This window comes from Zea mays, chromosome 5 (genome assembly GCF_902167145.1).
Source record: "Zea mays cultivar B73 chromosome 5, Zm-B73-REFERENCE-NAM-5.0, whole genome shotgun sequence".
Taxonomy (NCBI): Eukaryota; Viridiplantae; Streptophyta; class Magnoliopsida; order Poales; family Poaceae; genus Zea; species Zea mays.
Window position 1 is genome coordinate 76,014,553 of NC_050100.1, and position 19,926 is coordinate 76,034,478.

Below are 19,926 nucleotides of genomic sequence, written 5' to 3' on the forward strand. Positions count from 1 at the left end.
TTCAAACACAAGGGCATACAGAGTCTTTAACAAGTCCACTAGACTAGTTGAAGTTTCTTGTGACATTGTGTTTGATGAGACTAACGTCTCTCAAGTAGAGCAAGTTGATCTTGATGAGCTAGATGATGAAGAGGCTCCATGCGTCGCACTAAGGAACATGTCCATTGGGGATGTGTGTCCTAAGGAATCCGAAGAGCCTCCACATGCATAAGATCAACCATCATCCTCCATGCAAGCATCTCCACCAACTCAAGATGAGGATCAAGCTCAAGATGATGAAAATGAAGATCAAGATGAGCCACCTCAAGAGGAGGACAATGATCAAGGGGGAGATGCCAATGATCAAGACAAGGAAGATGATGAGGGTCCAAGACCGCCACACCGAAGAGTCCACCAAGCAATACAACGAGATCACCCCGTGAACTCCATCCTCGGCGATATACAAAAGAGGGTAATCACTTGATCTCGTGTTGCTCATTTTTGTGAACATTACTCCTTTGTGTCTTCTATTGAGCTGTACAGGGTGGAAGACGCATTAAGGGATTCGGATTGGGTGTTAGCGATGCAAGAGGAGCTCAACAACTTCACAAGGAATGAGGTTTGGCATCTTGTTCCACGTCCTAATCAAAATGTTGTAGGAACCAAGTGGGTCTTCCGCAACAAGCAAGATGAGCATGGTGTGGTGACAAGGAACCAAGCCCGACTTGTGGCCAAGGGATATTCACAAGTCGAAGGTTTGGATTTCGGTGAAACCTATGCACCCGTAGCTAGACTTGAGTCAATTCGTATATTACTTGCCTATGCTACTTACCATGGCTTTAAGCTCTATCAAATGGACATGAAAAGTGCCTTCCTCAATGGACCAATCAAGGAGGAGGTCTATGTTGAGCAACCTCTCGGCTTTGAAGATAGTGAGTACCCTAACCATGTCTATAAACTCTCTAAGGCGCTTTATGGGCTCAAGCAAACCCCAAGAGCATGGTATGAATGCCTAAGAGATTTTCTTATCGCTAATGGCTTCAAAGTCAGAAAAGCCGATCCTACTCTTTTCACTAAAACAATTGCAAATGATTTGTTTGTATGCCAAATTTATGTTGATGATATCATATTTGGGTCTACTGACAAATCTACTTGTGAAGAATTTAGTAGGATCATGATTCAAAAATTCGAGATGTCTATGATGGGGGGGTTGAAGTATTTTCTAGGATTTCAAGTCAAGCAACTCCAAGAGGGCACCTTCATCAGCCAAACGAAGTACATTCAAGACATACTCACCAAGTTTGGGATGAAGGATTCCAAGCCCATCAAGACACCCATGGGAACCAATGGGCATCTCGACCTCGACATGGGAGGTAAATCCGTAGATCAAAAGGTATACCGGTCGATGATAGGATCTTTACTCTATTTATGTGCATCTCGACCGGATATTATGTTTTCCGTATGCATATGTGCAAGATTCCAAGCCGATCCTAAGGAAGTTCACCTTAGGGCCGTAAAACGAATCTTGAGATATTTAGTTTATACTCCTAAGTTTGGCCTTTGGTACCCCAGGGGATCCACTTTTGATTAAATTGGATATTCAGATGTTAATTGGGTAGGGTGTAAAATTGATAGAAAGAGCACATCAGGGACTTGCCAGTTCTTGGGAAGATCTCTAGTGTCTTGGGCTTCTAAGAAACAAAATTTTGTAGCTCTTTTGTAATACCCACTTTGTAAGGAAGAATAAAAGGAGAAATTGTTTCCTTTATATATGTATGTGTGCCTCTAGTTATCATTACATGTGACCACTCATGTAAAAAAAATAATAGATCCTTAATAAGACACAAATAAACCATTGCATCATATTGGATTTTTGTTTGTGCATTAAAAGCAATAATAATATGAATTAAATAAAATGATAATGAGATGAGGATTTAAAGTAAACCCTAAATCGAAAATTGATTTGAAAATAGAAAACAAAGGATTAATAAAAGTCATTAAATTGTACATCATGCTGAGGATTTATGTTTTGTGAATTTGGTAACAACAATATAAAATAATAATAATAATAAATATGTTAATACCCAAATTAGAATTTAAATCCTAAAGGAAAATTCTAGAATTGAAACAAGAGAAGAAAATACTTACATATAAGAATATAAATGATATATAAATAAATCTCCAAATTTGCAACTTCTTTATGGCGCCATGTAATCTAAGTATAAATCTGTCACAAGTTTGAATTCAAATTAGGATTTAGATTTGAATTGGTAAAATAATGGGGAAAATAGAAAATAAAACATAAAAGAAAAAGGGAAAGAAGCTTACCTGGGCCGCAGACCAGCTTTCGGCCCACTTCTGAATCCATGCCGCACAGCCCAGCTGGTTTTGGCGTCGACATCACGGGCCCACCGGTCATCTTCACGCGCTCGTGCTCGTTTCTGTGTGTCGCTGGCTCGTGGGGCCCGCTTGTCATCTCTATCCCCACCTCCTCCAACAGATCGCATCCAGGTCCGTAGCTCGCGCATGCGCTTACGAAACCGAAGCCGAAATTCGTGGAACACTACCTGCCCGGGCTCGACTCCCTTTCTCCCAGGTTATAAAACCGTGCCGCATCTCTCCTCTCATCCCTTGTCGCGAACCAGGTGAGACTTGCGCCACCTTTGTTCATACAGGGAGAGCGAGGGAGAACCAAATCTGCGCCGCCGTTGACTCGCTTGTCCGCCGTCGATTTGGGGTAAACGCGGGGTCTTGGCAACTCGCCCGGGCGTGTGGAGCGTGACCGCGGCGAATTGGGGACACGGATGCCTCAAGTGTTGGGGAAATTTCTCGCCGACCGGCCAGCACTTCCGCCATTCGCAACTCACCGCGCGCTGGAAGCTTCGCTCCGTGCCTACTGGTAATACCCCTTCCCACGTATTGCTTTTCGCCTAGCATCGAGTAGGAGGGTGTTAATCGAGTTTTGGGGGCAGCGAGGATGGGATTTTGGGTGCACTCCGGCGATGCGCCGCCGTGTCCGTCGCGGGCGCCGCCGTCCGGTCACCTGGGTTGTGGGAGCGTTTCTGACCGCGGGATCTAAAAGCTGCGGTCGGGATTAGGGGATGGCCCGGTAGTTAATCAGAGGTAGAGTTTGGAACTTGGCGCAAGCAACCAGGTGCCGTTGATCTGAGATTTAACGCATAGGGTTAAATCGCGGATACTGAAAATCGGGACCGTAGAATTTTGATCCGAGGGCTGGGGCGAACACGCGTCATGGTGAACTCCTGGTCTTGGATCCCTGATCGCACGGTCAAAATAGTGTACCGTTTCGTGTATGGGAAATCTAATCTTGACCACCGATTACTGATCGTGTGGTCGTGATCCCGCGATCCCTCTGCGCCCAGACCTTTTTGCATATGAGTCTCTAGATTATTTCAGAATGAACCCGCCGTCCCTGTCAACTATTCACTGTGTCTTGGCGATCTTGCGGGATAGCCCCTGCGTTTTCTGGAAAATGAGGCCTAGTCCAGAAATCGTTTAAATTGAATAAATGAAATAGAAAATAGATTTTTAATAAGAAAGTAATTGCTGGAACTTCAATAATTCATAGAAAATGCATATGAACTCTAAATTACTTCATTCCAGTTCCTAAAATTTTGTAATTTTATTCTCTAGCACTTAGTGTCTCTGTTTTATCATAACCACAGTAAGAAAATTTATTACTCACTTAATCCTATTTTAAACACATAAAACCTTAGGAAATTCGTATCTCCTCCGTTTTAATTCCGATTCGATCCGTTCAAGTTGTGTTAGTCTCGTAGCTTCGCGTAGATTATTTTTACGCAGTATATTCTTGTGTTTGGTGTGATGTTAATTTTGTCTATACCCTGTTTGTTTGTATTGCTACGACTAGCGTGAGGTCACGAGTCACCTGAAGATCATCCTGGTACCTGAAATCTCAAGTCCCAGGCAAGTTGTGCCCTTGATCACTTCTTTTTACCCAGCCATGTTCTAATTAATCATAATGATCTGCATAGGTTAATTTTGATGGGACCCAATAGGTTACCCTAGTTTGATTATCTTTATACCTTGTTACCACTGAACTTTTTGGGTAGTACTTGCTAGTGCTTTATGTGGTTTTGGGTATGAAGATACATTACTCATGATTATACTTTTGTTATCCGTTGTTATTTATCATTCATGATAAGATCATTATGTTAATTGGAACATGGAGCGACCACCCAGGAAAACAGTGCTACCACAAGGGTATAATGGGACGCCCTTGGCCGATTAATTAGGAAAGCTAGTGGAGGACTACCTTACCCGAAAGGGGCAAGGGCAGTAGGGGAGTGGTCAGTGTAGGGAGACCCTCGGGAGGATTTTGCTGCGATGGCGGTCCTGCAAGGGAATTCCTGCATTGGAGCTTCCTATAAACTGTAGCGGGTTTTCTGAAGCTAGTGGAACTTTGTAAAGGCCTCGTAGTGTTACCCCGCCTCGCCTCCTCGGTAGAGGTGTATGGGAAGTCGCGATCCCTTGGCAGATGGGTAACATGACTTGTGGGTAAAGATGCGCCACCTCTGCAGAGTGTAAAACTGGTATACTAGCCGTGCTCACGGTCATGAGCAGCTCGGACCCTCACATGATTAATTTATGGAACTAAATTCAATTTGTCATATGCATTGCATCGCAGGTGATGTTGTTACTTTTGTTCTACTGCTTAATTGGGTTGGTATTTACTTATACTTAGTAATTGCTAATAAAATTTTGACCAACTTTAAAAGCAATGCTCAGCTCTAACCATCCTCTTTGGTAAGCCTTACACTTCACATGAACTCCCACCTTTGGCGAGTTCGTTCACATTATTCCCCACAACTTGCTGAGCGATGAACGTATGTGAGCTCACTCTTGCTGTCTCACACCCCCCACAGGTCAAGAACAGGTACCGCAGGATGAGGCGCATGGAGGATGCTGCGATGTGTTCGTGAGAGGTCTAGGCCGTCGTCTCCCAGTCAACTTTGGGTTGCTGGACCGTTGTCTCCTTATAATGTAATTATTTATTTTGTACCGAATTCCTGTTATGTAGTAAAGATGTGACATTCGATCCTGTGCCATGATTCATCATATGTGTGAGACTTGGTCCCAGCACACCTGGTGATTATGTTTACGCCCGGGTTTTGGACCCCTAAAATCCGGGTGTGACAGAAGTGGTATCAGAGGAATGTTGACTGTAGGACGAAACCTAGATAGAACTGGACAACCAATACTTACTTACCTTTGCTACTCTGATTCTTTCTAAACTTTTCTTAATCTTTTCTCATCTATTTCCGCTTTACTCTAATTATTCTTACCTTTTCTTTCTAAAGACAAAAGTGGATTTCACACTTTGAAATCCTGTGCCTAAAGTGATCTTTAGGAATAGGAGACCTATTCTTAGGAACAAAAACAAAACTATTTTTTTATCTATATGTTTGAATGTTTGTTCTTATGATACTTGTCTGATTTGGATCTTTGATTGAGTGTGATGAGTTGTGGAGTAGTGTCCACAATTACATCTGCATATACATCTAGGCATAAAGGATAGTATTCATAAAATGACTAGACAATCTAGAATATCCCATTAAAAAGGTAACTAGTATTCCGTATCTATCTCATCTAAAAAGACTCGATCCCACATTCATAGATCCATCTCATCTCAAAAGATTCTAACTTATCCTAATTAAAATATATCTAGCTTAATAAATCTACCTTATCTTAAAAGATTCTCTCTTATCTTAATAGATGCATCTTATCTTGAAAGATTTGTCTTACCCTAATCACTTTACTTAACTCATCCTAACGAAACAACCGGGACCTAATCCAAATCAATGAGATCTTAACTAGTCTAATCTAGTCATATCCAATCTAATCTCGATCCTATCTAATCTCATATGATCTAATCTAGTGTGAGTTACTTAATGCTGGTACAAAGGATAAGGCCATACTTCTAAATTGGTGACTTAGATCAACTCGGCCATACCCAACAACTTGACCTACATGATAGGTTACATAACCTATCCCACCCGTCTAGAAGCAAATGACCAAACCAGATTCTGACTAACCTCATTAAACTCATAGCCATCTACTAAACCAGCTGCTCTACCTACGTGTTACATACAAATCTATCTTAACCAAGACACCAATACGAAGAAGATCAACCTCATCAAGGAAAGGAAAAGAGTCACCGTCAAGGATAAAAGTCAAACCAGATCTCTAGATGCATCAAGATCCACCATCCGGGATAGAAGTTTTTCTTGCCTAACCTTCTCTTACCCTAAGCTTTTCTAAATCTTACTTATTAGCTAAAACATAATATGTGCATGTTTTCTAGCCACACTTGCTAATGAAGAGAAACTTTTGGGAGCATTAAAACTAATTGAAAACAAAAAGTTAAAAAAAACCTTCTATATCCCTTTCTTGCAAATCTCGAGGACGAGATTATTTTTAAGGGGGGTAGGATTTGTAATACCCACTTTGTAAGGAAGAATAAAAGGAGAAATTGTTTCCTTTATATATGTATGTGTGCCTCTAGTTATCATTACATGTGACCACTCATGTAAAAAAAAATAATAGATCCTTAATAAGACACAAATAAACCATTGCATCATATTGGATTTTTGTTTGTGCATTAAAAGCAATAATAATATGAATTAAATAAAATGATAATGGGATGAGGATTTAAAGTAAACCCTAAATCGAAAATTGATTTGAAAATAGAAAACAAAGGATTAATAAAAGTCATTAAATTGTACATCATGCTGAGGATTTATGTTTTGTGAATTTGGTAACAACAATATAAAATAATAATAATAATAAATATGTTAATACCCAAATTAGAATTTAAATCCTAAAGGAAAATTCTAGAATTGAAACAAGAGAAGAAAATACTTACATATAAGAATATAAATGATATATAAATAAATCTCCAAATTTGCAACTTCTTTATGGCGCCATGTAATCTAAGTATAAATCTGTCACAAGTTTGAATTCAAATTAGGATTTAGATTTGAATTGGTAAAATAATGGGGAAAATAGAAAATAAAACATAAAAGAAAAAGGGAAAGAAGCTTACCTGGGCCGCAGACCAGCTTTCGGCCCACTTCTGAATCCATGCCGCACAGCCCAGCTGGTTTTGGCGTCGACATCACGGGCCCACCGGTCATCTTCACGCGCTCGTGCTCGTTTCTGTGTGTCGCTGGCTCGTGGGGCCCGCTTGTCATCTCTATCCCCACCTCCTCCAACAGATCGCATCCAGGTCCGTAGCTCGCGCATGCGCTTACGAAACCGAAGCCGAAATTCGTGGAACACTACCTGCCCGGGCTCGACTCCCTTTCTCCCAGGTTATAAAACCGTGCCGCATCTCTCCTCTCATCCCTTGTCGCGAACCAGGTGAGACTTGCGCCACCTTTGTTCATACAGGGAGAGCGAGGGAGAACCAAATCTGCGCCGCCGTTGACTCGCTTGTCCGCCGTCGATTTGGGGTAAACGCGGGGTCTTGGCAACTCGCCCGGGCGTGTGGAGCGTGACCGCGGCGAATTGGGGACACGGATGCCTCAAGTGTTGGGGAAATTTCTCGCCGACCGGCCAGCACTTCCACCATTCGCAACTCACCGCGCGCTGGAAGCTTCGCTCCGTGCCTACTGGTAATACCCCTTCCCACGTATTGCTTTTCGCCTAGCATCGAGTAGGAGGGTGTTAATCGAGTTTTGGGGGCAGCGAGGATGGGATTTTGGGTGCACTCCGGCGATGCGCCGCCGTGTCCGTCGCGGGCGCCGCCGTCCGGTCACCTGGGTTGTGGGAGCGTTTCTGACCGCGGGATCTAAAAGCTGCGGTCGGGATTAGGGGATGGCCCGGTAGTTAATCAGAGGTAGAGTTTGGAACTTGGCGCAAGCAACCAGGTGTCGTTGATCTGAGATTTAACGCATAGGGTTAAATCGCGGATACTGAAAATCGGGACCGTAGAATTTTGATCCGAGGGCTGGGGCGAACTCGCGTCATGGTGAACTCCTAGTCTTGGATCCCTGATCGCACGGTCAAAATAGTGTACCGTTTCGTGTATGGGAAATCTAATCTTGACCACCGATTACTGATCGTGTGGTCGTGATCCCGCGATCCCTCTGCGCCCAGACCTTTTTGCATATGAGTCCCTAGATTATTTCAGAATGAACCCGCCGTCCCTGTCAACTATTCACTGTGTCTTGGCGATCTTGCGGGATAGCCCCTGGGTTTTCTGGAAAATGAGGCCTAGTCCAGAAATCGTTTAAATTGAATAAATGAAATAGAAAATAGATTTTTAATAAGAAAATAATTGCTGGAACTTCAATAATTCATAGAAAATGCATATGAACTCTAAATTATTTCATTCCAGTTCCTAAAATTTTGTAATTTTATTCTCTAGCACTTAGTGTCTCTGTTTTATCATAACCACAGTAAGAAAATTTATTACTCACTTAATCCTATTTTAAACACATAAAACCTTAGGAAATTCGTATCTCCTCCGTTTTAATTCCGATTCGATCCGTTCAAGTTGCGTTAGTCTCGTAGCTTCGCGTAGATTATTTTTACGCAGTATATTCTTATGTTTGGTGTGATGTTAATTTTGTCTATACCCTGTTTGTTTGTATTGCTACGACTAGCGTGAGGTCACGAGTCACCTGAAGATCATCCTGGTACCTGAAATCTCAAGTCCCAGGCAAGTTGTGCCCTTGATCACTTCTTTTTACCCAGCCATGTTCTAATTAATCATAATGATCTGCATAGGTTAATTTTGATGGGACCCAATAGGTTACCCTAGTTTGATTATCTTTATGTGGTTTTGGGTATGAAGATACATTACTCATGATTATACTTTTGTTATCCGTTGTTATTTATCATTCATGATAAGATCATTATGTTAATTGGAACATGGAGCGACCACCCGGGAAAACAGTGCTACCACAAGGGTATAATGGGACGCCCTTGGCCGATTAATTAGGAAAGCTAGTGGAGGACTACCTTACCCGAAAGGGGCAAGGGCAGTAGGGGAGTGGTCAGTGTAGGGAGACCCTCGGGAGGATTTTGCTGCGATGGCGGTCCTGCAAGGGAATTCCTGCATTGGAGCTTCCTATAAACTGTAGCGGGTTTTCTGAAGCTAGTGGAACTTTGTAAAGGCCTCGTAGTGTTACCCCGCCTCGCCTCCTCGGTAGAGGTGTATGGGAAGTCGCGATCCCTTGGCAGATGGGTAACATGACTTGTGGGTAAAGATGCGCCACCTCTGCAGAGTGTAAAACTGGTATACTAGCCGTGCTCACGGTCATGAGCAGCTCGGACCCTCACATGATTAATTTATGGAACTAAATTCAATTTGTCATATGCATTGCATCGCAGGTGATGTTGTTACTTTTGTTCTACTGCTTAATTGGGTTGGTATTTACTTATACTTAGTAATTGCTAATAAAATTTTGACCAACTTTAAAAGCAATGCTCAGCTCTAACCATCCTCTTTGGTAAGCCTTACACTTCACATGAACTCCCACCTTTGGCGAGTTCGTTCACATTATTCCCCACAACTTGCTGAGCGATGAACGTATGCGAGCTCACTCTTGCTGTCTCACACCCCCCACAGGTCAAGAACAGGTACCGCAGGATGAGGCGCATGGAGGATGCTGCGATGTGTTCGTGAGAGGTCTAGGCCGTCGTCTCCCAGTCAACTTTGGGTTGCTGGACTGTTGTCTCCTTATAATGTAATTATTTATTTTGTACCGAATTCCTGTTATGTAGTAAAGATGTGACATTCGATCATGTGCCATGATTCATCATATGTGTGAGACTTGGTCCCAGCACACCTGGTGATTATGTTTACGCCCGGGTTTTGGACCCCTAAAATCTGGGTGTTACATCTTTCTACCGCCGAAGCCGAGTACATTGCCGCAGGCCATTGTTGCGTGCAATTGCTTTGGATGAGGCAAACCCTTAGGGATTATGGTTACAAATTAACCAAAGTTCCTCTCCTATGTGATAATGAGAGTGCAATCCGCATGGCGGATAATCCCGTTGAGCACAGCCGCACTAAACACATAGCCATTCGGTATCACTTTTTAAGGGATCACCAACAACGGGGGGATATCGAGATTGCTTATATTAACACCAAAGAACAATTAGCCGATATCTTTACCAAGCCACTAGATGAGAAAACTTTTACCAAACTTAGGCATGAACTAAACATTCTTGATTCTAGGAATTTTGATTGATATTTTTCACACATAGCTCATTTATGTACCTTCGATCATATCTCTTTCATGTGCTATGACTAATGTGTTTTCAAGTGCATTTCATGTTAAGTCATAGATTGAAAGGGAAATGGAGTCTTCGGCGAAGACAAGGCTTCCACTCCACTCCATCATGTATTTACCCTTCGCCGTCACTCCGCATCGCTCTTCACTTTGGTATAATCCTTCAATCATACATTATTTGCCAAAGGGGGAGAGAAAGTAAAAGAGCTTATATTTCACTCACAAGTATTCGTTTTTGGCGATTCCTGCCAAAGGGGGAGAAAGTATTAGCCCAAAGCAAAAGGACCGCACCCAAAAATTATGTTCTTTCAATTTGTATTAAAGAAGTTTTTCAAATGGGTATCTTATTTTTTATATAATTTCAAATTGGTATAACCTCTTTCAAAATAAATGTCTAAAATCCTCTTGAACACTAAGAGGAGAATTTCATTGAGGGGGAGTTTTATTTAGTCAAAGGAAAAGCATTTGAAATAGGGGGAGAAAATTTCAAATCTTGAAAATGCTTCTCAAAATCTTATTCATTTACCTTGACTATTTGCAGAAAGACTTTGAAAATAATTTCCAAAAGAGTTTGTAAAAACAAAAGAAGTGGTGCAAGCGTGGTCCAAAATGTTAAAATTAGAAGAAAGCATCCATGCATATCTTATGAAATATATATTGGTTTAATTCCAAGTAACCTTTGCACTTACCTTATGCAAACTATTTCAATTCTGCACTTATATATTTGCTTTGGTTTGTGTTAGCATCAATCACCAAAAAGAGGGAGATTGAAAGGGAAATAGGCTCACACCTTTTCCTAAATGATTTTGGTGGTTGAATTGCCCAACACAAATAATTGGACTAACTAGTTTGCTCTAGATTATAAGTTCTACATGTGCCAAAGGTTCAACACAAACCAAAAAAAGTCCAAGAAAGGGTTCAAATAAAAAGAGCAAAAGACAACCGAAGGCTGCCCTGGTCTGGCGCACCGGACTGTCCGGTGTGCCACCGGACAGTATCCGGTGCACCAGGGAGATCAACTCCAAACTTGCCACCTTCGGGAATTTGGGAAGCCACTCCGCTATAATTCACCGGACTGTCCGGTGTGCCAGCGGAGCAACGGCTAACTGCGCCAACGGTCGTCTGCATAAGTCTACAGTGAACAGTGAACAGTGTAACTGCGCGCGCAGAAGTCAGAGCAGGCGCCAGATGGCGCACCGGACAGTGAACATGACATGTCCGGTGCACCACCGGACTGTCCGGTGGCCCAGATGTTAGAAGCTCCAACGGTCGGAACCCAATGGTTGGGTGACGTGGCTAGCGCACCGGACAGTGTCCGGTGGCGCACCGGACGCCCTTCGACAGCAGAGTTCCCCAATGGCCATTTTCGTGGTTGGGGCTATAAATACCCCCCAACCACCACTCTTCAAGGAACCCAAGCATTCACTACTCCTCATTCAATACAAGAGCAATACACAACACTCCAAGACACAAATCAAAGCCTCCGATCAAATCAAAGTCCACAATTCAACTCTAGTTTTTAGGACTTGTGAGAAGATCGGCTTGTGTTCTTTTGTTGTTCTTGTTGCTTGGTTGGCTCTCTTCTTTCTCTCATTCTTACTCTCAAAGCCTTGTAAGCAAAGCAAGAGACACCAATTGTGTGGTGGTCCTTGCGGGGTCTAAGTGACCCGAGAAATCAAGGAAGGAAGCTCACTCGGTCTAAGTGACAGTTTGAGAGAGGGAAAGGGTTGAAAGAGACTCGGTCTTTGTGACCACCTCAACGGGGAGTAGGTTTGCAAGAACCGAACCTCGGTAAAACAAATCACTGTGTCATCCGCTCTTATTCGCTTGTGTATGTTTTCGCCCTCTCTTTCGTACTCGATTATATTTCTAACGCTAACCCCAGCTTGTAGTTGTGCTTAAACTTTATAAATTTCAGATTTGCTTATTCACCCCCCCCCCTCTAGGCGACTTTCATGTACCCACTTGCGCCGCGACATGGCCGCACGATCGTCGCCGCGATGATCGTCGTTCATCGGTGTCCGCCACGCTACTAGCCATGCTACCACCCCGCTGTAGATCAATAAAGCCAGTCTCGTTGTCACCAGAGACTTAACCCAGTAAATGTCACGTTGAGCGGCCTCCGGTGACTCCTCTCGTTCTTACCGATAGCCATTCACCGCTCAAATTTGTCGTACTCATGGGCCAGCTCTATAAATTGATGCCTCAGTGAGCTCCGTTAGATTATACCCAAGCCAGAGCACCCACTCTCGTCTCCAATCATCCACTGTAGCGCTTCAATTCGAATTTTCCCCCAAATTGGATCTCTGCGTCGCCATGGATAGCTCTTCCGTGGCCAGACCACTTTGGTATGGCTCTGCACTTCTCGTATGATGTTTTTGCAGCTCTGTGTACTCGTGATGCTCGTCATGGCAGCCATTTGACCAATTCGGGCATGATTGAATGGGAACGCGGGCTCGACGTCACGGTTTCCGCCGTGCGCGTGGGTAGGACCTTCTCTAAGTATGCCAGCCAAAATTGAAGATTGTTCTTGGGTCGCCTTAGGTCGGGAATGTTCACCCCGTAGCTATTTTAGACAGTCACCGCCGGTCATGTCCAGTATGTGCCGCGTCGGTGATCGACGGCAAGCGCGTCGTGGCCAGGGGTTTATTTGGAGAAGAAACAGAAGTCGGGGGACCTCTGTGTAATTGTCAGAGAGAGAATGAATAGTGGTTAAGGGTTCTTAATGGATTATTCAAGTAGCGAGGGCCTCTGTGCAAATCTGCCAGTGCTCGCGTGCGCGCGGGGGCGCTTCTGCCTGTGTTGGGCTGACTTGGGCCGCTTTCGGTCCAATACTGTTCATACCTTTTCTTTTTCTTTTTCTGTCAGAGCTAAAGAAATTCTATAAAATTGTAGAAAAATCCTAAAAATACCAGACCAATTTTGCTAGGTTTCTAATTTCCTATAGTATTTACTAAAATTAGTTTTATGATTGTTAGTCCAAATAGGAAATTATAGAGCATTTAAAATATCCAAAAACTATGCTTCTGGATTTTTAGGGAATAAATAATAAATCCAAAATTCACTAATTTTTTAGGGTAATCTCTAAATAATAGTTAAAAGCCTTGGGTAGAGTTTGGTATGATTTGGGCCATGTTTGATACTTAGAACCCAGAACCCTACCCCCTGCCCTATGAACTTCACTATTGACTCCGAAAACCCTAAGTTCTCGGAGATCCGTGAAGGAAAGTTGTATTCAAGACCTTAGATAATAAACTTTTATTGTCTTTGCATCTTCATGAGCATTACATGAGCATTCATTATTATACTTGGCTATATTTAGAAAACAAAGAGGAAGTAGAAGTCGAAGAAGAAAGGACTTCACCACCACCACCTGAGGAACATCAGGCAGGCAACTGTTTCTATTTTGATATATGTGGAACTGAGCCTGATTCACTGGTAACACAAGGCAAGCCCCGGTGCATTTTCCACCTCCTTGTTCTTTTTAAAATCTTTCTCACTTGCTTGATGCATTAGGTGATAGGAGTTGTGTGCTAAAACAATTCCTGCATTTCCTTCCTTGGATTTGATTACCTTCCTTTGATCCCCTGTTTTACAAAAGGTTTTTCTTATGCTTAGCCCTGATCTAGAAAAACAAAATGTTTTGTTTTCACAAAAGATGATATGGCAAAGTGGGTGGGATGTTTTTGAAAATAAAACTTGATGGTGGATCCATCATGGCCATGATGGGTTCAACATCGAAAAAGATGTACCTCTGCCAGGTACCAAACTTTGGGTTTGAAATGATTAAGCTGAGACCGGGTGGGTGACTTGCATGAGAAGAGAGTCTTGGTGTAGTGTCTCCGTCTGAGTCAATTAAGGACCATGCCGATGTAGGCTTGATGACCGAGGACCCTTTAACTGGTCACATGCCTCGTCATGGGTAAGCTTTGCCTCGGGCAGACTAATACCAGAATAAGATAACACGCAATAGGAGTGGAGAGATGGCGAGAGTAGCATGTACCCTCCGTGGCAAGAGGCTGGACGGTGGTGTATCTGTGCTCTCGGTTGGCGTGAACCTGATCTGGTCTTAAGAACCCCGGTGGCGAGTTGACATATGCAAGGGTTAAGTGCTACATATGTCGTGTGATCGGAGATCCTTAGCTGAGTATAATCGATTCGGATCGCCGTAACTTCGCGGACATGAAGACTTGGTCACTGCCCTATACATAGAAATCCAGTAAATATGAAGGGTTGTTAAGAAATTGGCTAGTGTAGGTCAAGTGATTGAACTAGGGTAGAAAGAACTCTAGATGCAGGTTATCTTACTTAACCTGACAATTAAAATTGGATTTTTAAGGATCCACTTTTAGTAAGCATTTCTGCAAACAGAGTCATTGATTATTGATAAGCCTTACCTTGACTCCCTTAAAGCCAGCATCTCCTTGAGAGTCTTTTACTTTGTCGGGTAAGTCTTGCGAAAGTACACTTCGTACTCTGGGCTTTGTCCCATGTTGTTTTAGGTGAGGAAGCAACAATCTTTTGTTGCTCCTGTTCAAAGGTGGTACCAAAAGAAGAGAACCAAGACTAAAGCTGCGAGAGGGAAGGCCCTCCGTTAAAAACTTTTTACTGCTTATTCGGGAGGAGTTTTTGCCTCCCATGGTATGTAATAATAATACTCTACACTCATATATTTTGGCTTTGGTCTGTAACTATATAACTCTATCTTACTTTTCAATAAAGTAAGTTATTATAACTGCTTCCGCAATTTCGTATCTCTGATGTATTGTAATGTCTGCCTGATGGGTGAAACGCTCTTGGGAAGGTAAGGAATTCAGATACCGAACTTGTCAAGTGATCAGGTGCACCTGTAGGGTTGTCTGAGGTCCGTTGGACAAGGACAACTGTAGGTGGGCCTAATTACTTGGGAGGTTTTGTCACATCAGCTCACCTAGAGGTTAGAAAGAATTAAAGGAAATCCCAGAGCCAGAGGCATAGGTGCACTGTCTATTGATGGAGCATTGACAGAGACAATGTTGAGAGCATCACTTAAGGAGACCTCAGCTCCGACAGCAGACTACCGAATCCCGACATCCAAATCACTGGCCTCTAAGGTGACCGGACCAACAAGAGCAGTAGGCAAACTCATCACCACAGGTTCCTCAGATTGAACCGGTGGCGATCTAATGTGAAAATCCATGGAGGTGGCCGAAGAGGAACCAAGCTCGGCACCCTTGGGGGCTGGGTCATCCTCAGCACCACCCTCGGGGGCTGGGTTATCCTTAGCAGCACCTTTAGAAGCTGAAGCACTCTCAGTCGTATCCACAGGAGCTGGGTGACCCTGGCTAGCAACATCAAGAGCCAGTGTGTCCCCACAATCTAGATCGCCCTCCAAGGTCGAAGAAGCGTGAGAAACTGTCTGGGTTATTTCTTGCCCGACAGGATTACCAGCCAAAGGGACGTCATCCGGGACCTCTATACGGACGACAGAACTTTCAGTCTCAGGAGGCTCCAATAAAAGGTCTTCAGGAATAATTTCCTCTAATGCATGGTCAATGGCAGACATTATCAACCCCTGAACACTAACTAAACCCGACAAAGCCTGCATGGGAATGTCACTGCTGCTATAGCTGCGGCTGTTCTTGCGAATCAAAGGGACATCTTCCTCTTCATCCTTATCAAGCACACGACCACCAACTCTGACACCACCACAACCTTCAATGTCATCCTCGAGGTTGGCGCTCACCGGGCCACCGCCGAGGACTGAGGTAGCAAGATCAGCATCCAACTCCAAGCCTGATGATCGTCAAAGTCTTTTATTTCTTCTCTTCCCCTCAGCAGGCGCGGCTGGATGGCTCGTCCGACGCAAACATTTGCGGCAAACACTCCCAGGGCTCTGAACTCCCTCATCCTCACCAAGGCCATGTCAAGTTGCAATAGTCACCGACTCAGTACGGGCAGAGTCAGACGATTCACCCCTTAGCATACTGAGAACAACGTTCACCTCAACCTCATCAGCGGTTGTCGGCATCTGGAAGTGAATATGTCTCTCCTCTTCAGAGAGATTTCAGAATGGAGCAATGAAAGCCTCAATATCCTCAGGGGAGGGTCGCACTCTATGGCCCGGACTGCCATCTTGAATAGGAGGGTTGGGAACGAACTCAGAAAAGGGGCTCTGTCGAGGAAGATTTTAGGCAGAATACGACAAGGGAGCACCAGCATTCGAAATCTTGCCTCTCAGCATAAAATCAATCCGGCTCAACATGTCTTATTCAGGAATCCATCTGTTGGTAATTCGGGTAGGGTGATTGACCCCAATATACAGATAGACAGGGTAGACTCTATCTTTTAGAGGTTGAATATTCTTGAAGACATAATCAGCAACAACAGCTTCAGCAGTCAAGCCTCTGTCCTTCAATGCACATATCTCAGCAAGCAGCACTCTGGACTCAGCAAGTTCTGAATCTGTAGGGGCCTCTGTCTAGTTGGGCGTCCAAACGTTAGGCTGCCTCCCCGACCGAGGAGGGAGGGACTTGTTGTGGTTCTCCATGGTAAACCACTCGAGGCACCATCCCTTAATACTGTCCTTCAAAGGGATATCAAGATACTCAACCTTCCTACCTTGGCGAAGTTCCATACTAGCACCACCAACAAGCTGATGTTGTCCTCTAGCCATCCCAGACCGACAGTGGTAGAGGTACTTCCAAAGCCCAAAATGGGGAAGAATTCCAAGGAAAGCTTCGCAGAGGTGAACGAACACGACAATTTGAAGAACAGAATTAGGGTTTAAGTGCGTAAGATTCAGAGAATAAAAGTCGAGAAGGCCGCGGAAGAAAGGAGAAGCTAGCAGGGCCAGTCCCCCAATGAGAAATGGCACGAAGATGACAGTGTCGTGGGTATCCTCTGTCGAAACGGTAACCCTGCACCAGATTCACGAGGAACACAATTCTTTTGGCGGAAGAACACTAGTTTCGACGAGGTGCAGAAGGTCAGCTTCGGAAATAACAGACACGTGGTTACCGGCGAATGGAAGTTGGCTGTTGGGATCGATTGGTAGGATGATCGGAATAGCAGCACTCTGTCTCTTAATCTTGGGCGCCAGTGTGGTCTCTCAAACGATGCGGGTGGATTTAGGAACTCAGAAAATTGGAAAGCGGCGGAGGAAAAGGCAAGAACTAGGGTTCAAAATTCAAGGGGGAACGCCAGCAGAAGTATGGGTTGGCGCGATAAGTCGAGCGCAAAGCGGCAGGCCGTAACTCGGGAAGAGTTGAGATCGCATAAAAGCAAGCATCACTCGGGCATTACCTCTAAAATGCTAGCGAGCCACCAGATGCATGGACAGGGCGTACAACAATGGATCAGCAAGGAACTGCGTCTTCATTCATAGGGGGAGATCATTACAAACTTGAGACCGACTCATCCTGAGTCAGCCTCCTCACCCCTCAGTCATTACATCACATTACACTACTACTTACACTACACTACACTACTAACTAAACTACCTTATTCTACTACAAAATACTACTACTGCTGTTACCTATACTAATATTTACGCCAGCAGCATTATGCTGCCGTCCTTGCCATCGCCCTTGCCGCCGTCGTCGCCCTTGACATTGCAGCCATCACACTTGCTGACGCCCTCGTCGTTGCCACCTTCGCCGTCGCTGTCGTTGCTACCCTTGTCGTCATCACCGTTGCTGCCGCCGTCCTCGCCGCCGTCGCCCTCATCGCCGCTCCACTCCTCAGAGTCGAAGGAGTCTTCCACCTCCTCCGAGGAGGCCTCCTCCGAGTCCTCCGACCCATCGAGCTCGGCGTGCTCGATGGATCGCTAGTACACCCGCACCGCAACGGACAACCCCATGGAGTCGTCTGAGTCCTAGGACGACGCCACGGGGGCGTCGGGGCAGGCGACCGATCATACTCGGAGGAAACCTCCTCCGAGTACTCCGAGTCATCGAAGTCTTCCAAGGGTGGACTCAGAGTACGCTTGCTCTTGCCATCAGCGCGGTGAGGCCATCCCTTGCCTCTCTTGCCTTTGCCCATGGTTGAGCAGAAGGGGGATAAGTGAGGAAGAAGAAGAGAGCAAGTGATCAAGGGCGAGTGAAGAAAGCAACTAGGGAAAGTGGGGTTTTTAAAGAGGCCAAGGGGTAACCGTCCACTTCCTACCCCACTCACCGAACAGTCACAAGAATTCAATAAGCGATTCAAGCCGCCTAAAAATGAGTCATGCAACTAGCATCATTTCGCATAACACGACACCGGTTGGACTCAAGTCAACTGCTCAGGCAAATGATTACACCCCTCCGTCACATCAAATTACTACTTCAGGACAACGCGATAAACACCTTTCGCTGAGCAGACACCCTTTGGGCACACCCATTGGGTGTATCACCCAAAATCTTCAAGATTTTCTAAAGAGGTGATACCCGCAAAATATACGCAATGAAATGTACCATGACAAAAAGATAAGATCGACTGAAATGGGAGGAAGTCCAAATGTGGTTACTGAAGCGCAAGTCCAATCAATAGAAGCATTAAAGTACAAGGCTGAGTGGTGTCCAGCCGAGGGTCCTCTGTTTCAACCGGCAGATGTTCAACTTGTCACCAATCAAATTGATTCCAGACCTAACAAGGCATGGACAGATGGCATCACCTGGTTATTCTGAAAGTTATTTTGAAAACGGCACAAGATGAAGACCTTTGAATTGATTATTTCAAAATCAACTCAAAGCTTGGGGGCTACACCCATTGGGTGCACCTTCGGTACACCCAACAGATTCACAATGCCTTGGAGCCAAACGCTGATTTCGAAAGCAAAAGGATGAAGACCTTTGAATGGATTACTTCTAAAATCCACTCAAAGCTCTGGGGCTCCACCCATTGGGTGCACCTTCGGTGCACCCAACAGATTCACAATGCCTTGGAGACAAACGCTGATTTCAAAAGCAAAAGTGTTGGTACCCTAAAACAGGGGTACCCCCTACTGCTGTATAAAAGCACAGTGCCCACGCGGCTATCTGTAGTCACGTGGTAAAAAGGTTGTACGTGGGACCAGGCCATGACTCGCCCAAGCGTTGGGCGACTACTCTGGCCAGCAACAGCACCGAGCTCACCACCTGGGCAGGTCCGGTACCGTCGCGTGTCCAGAGAGTTGCACACTCTGGGGCATCACCAGCGGGCCCAGACCCCCATGCGGAGGTGCTGGACCCCCGTATATACAGACCGAGCCTCCGGGTATGGTCCAGGACCTCCACGGGCGCAAATCTGACCCCTAGGATGGGATCCGGACCCCTCTATGTGGGGTCCGGGCCGCTCACAGCAGGGTCCCGGGATTCTAGGACAGAGAATACCCAGGCCTTAATCAAGGCTAGGCGAGGGTCCGGAGCCGACACGTGTCCGGACCTTATCGTATACGCTTCTGCTCCCCGCCCAGGCAGAAACCCGATGCTGCCGCGTGGCCTACTGCACGTGACGTAAGCCAACGGGCGGAGCCTGACATAAGGCCTCGGGGCTACGCGGCCTCTGCATTTATTGAGGATAAGGCGCGCCGCCTGTCCATTCCACTGGTAGGCGGTGTGCCGCCTCAGCATTTATTGAGACCTGTCCATTCCGCTGGCAGGCAGCAAGCTGTCCATTCCACAGGCGATAGGCGACATGCCTGTCCATTCCACTGGCAGGCGGC